Raw genomic sequence first — 2,263 nt, forward strand, 5'->3', positions numbered from 1 at the left:
AAGTTTTAATTAAAATAAAAATTAAAACTTCCTAATTTGTTTCCAAAAATTTATAAAAATTTTCCAATAATTTTAATCCCTTCATGATTGGTTAATAAAAAGGAAATTTTATAAATTAAAATCTTTCTTTTAAACATATGAATAAAAAGAAAGTTATCTCTAAAAATTAAAATCTCTTTTAATCGACAAATAAGGAAAGATATCAAATCTTTTCTTAATCTCTTGTAGAAACTTATAAAAGAGAATATTTAATTTTTAAACTCTCTTTTAAATCATGAACATGGTTAAAAAGGAAAGTTTTCTTAAAATTTAAAATCCACCTTTTAATCAACAAATAAGGAAAGATTTCAAATTTTAAACTCTCTTTTAAACATGTACATGATTTACAAATAAGGAAAGTTTTTACCAAAAATTAAAACCATCTTTTTAATCTACAAATAAGGAAAGAGATTAATCTCTTCTCTTAATCTTTTGTAGAAAGCTATAAAAGGAAATTTTTAATTTTTTAAACTCTCTTTTAAAAACATGATATCCACATAAGAAATAATTTTAATAAATTTTTTTTTTAATATTCTAGTGGCCGGCCACCTAAGCTTGGGACCCAAGCTTTGGCCGGCCACCAACTTGGCTCATCCACTTGGTCTTGGCCGGCCCTAGCTTGGGTTCCAAGCTAGCTTGGCCGGCCCCATTGAATGGATAAGAAGGTGGGTATGTGGTGGGTATAAATCTCTCTATACAAGAGGCTACGATAGGGACCGAGAGGAGGAATTGGTTTTGGTCTCCCGATAAAATTAAGCATCCTGTGTTCGCCCCGAACACACAACTTAATTTTATCAATAATAATTCATTCCACTAGAGAACTATTATTAAACTACCGCACCAATCCCAAATTACATTTTGGGCTCCTTCTTATTATGAGTGTGTTAGTCTCCCTATATTTAAGATGTCGAATGTCCACTAATTAAGTGAGTTACTGACAACTCATTTAATTAATATCTTAGTCCAAGAGTAGTACCACTCAACCTTATCGTCATGTCGGACTAAGTCCACCTACAGGGTTTAACATGACAATCCTTATGAGCTCCTCTTGGGGACATTCTCAACCTAGATTATTAGGACACAGTTTCCTTCTATAATCAACAACACAAACTATAAGTGATATCATTTCCCAACTTATCGGGCTTATTGATTTATCGAACTAAATCTCACCCATTGATAAATTAAAGAAATAAATATCAAATATATGTGCTTGTTATTATATTAGGATTAAGAGCACACACTTCTATAATAACTGAGGTCTTTGTTCCTTTATAAAGTCAGTATAAAAGAAACGACTTCTAATGGTCCTACTCAATACACTCTAAGTGTACTAGTGTAATTATATAGTTAAGATAAACTAATACCTAATTATACTGCGACCTTCCAATGATTTGTTCCTTTCCATCTTGGTCGTGAGCTACTGTTTATAATTTATAAGGTACTGATAACATGATCCTCTGTGTGTGACACCACACACCATGTTATCTACAATATAAATTAATTGAACAACTACATTTATCATAAATGTAGACATTTGACCAATGTGATTCTTATTTCTAGATAAATGTTTATACCAAAAGCTAGGCTTTTAGTATACATCTTAACAAGACAATGGAAGTCCAAGTGAGTGAAGCTAGACAACCCTAGGGAGGTAACCCTAGGTAATGCGTGACCGACTGGTTTCTGTTCAACCATGCACGGTCGACGAGACCAGCGAATCTTGAAATATGTTAATACTGTTTACCTTACTATTTTATCTATTGTACTGACCCAGTGTGCAGGAGTTGATAGGTCTGAGGGAGTCCAGATAGGTCAACGGACCGACCAGATATCTGTGCGAAGTCCAATTGGGTATGTGAACCAGACAACTGGCAAAGTGGTAAGTTAAGGTAAGTCACTTGAGAAAAGTGACATTGTGACGAGGCGTCCCAGTTGAGGGGACAGTAGGCGTCAATCCAGATTAGATCCATTTTGGATACCTAATCTGAGACTTTGACTAGTTTATGGTCCTGGGAGAACAGAAACTAATTACTACTTATTATTATTGTCCTAATACTTGTTTTACAGGTTATTTAGTAGTGAGCAAATTTACCTTCGGATGAACAGTGTCCGAAGGCGCCTTCAAGCAGTGAAGGCGCTTTCGTACTGTTCATAAAAGGTGCCTTTATGGCTATGGAAGGCGTCTTCCGCAGGATGAAATTTTGACTTCACTGCGGATAAGTAC

The sequence above is a fragment of the Zingiber officinale genome, chromosome 4A (assembly GCF_018446385.1).
Source record: "Zingiber officinale cultivar Zhangliang chromosome 4A, Zo_v1.1, whole genome shotgun sequence".
In the NCBI taxonomy this organism is placed as follows: Eukaryota; Viridiplantae; Streptophyta; class Magnoliopsida; order Zingiberales; family Zingiberaceae; genus Zingiber; species Zingiber officinale.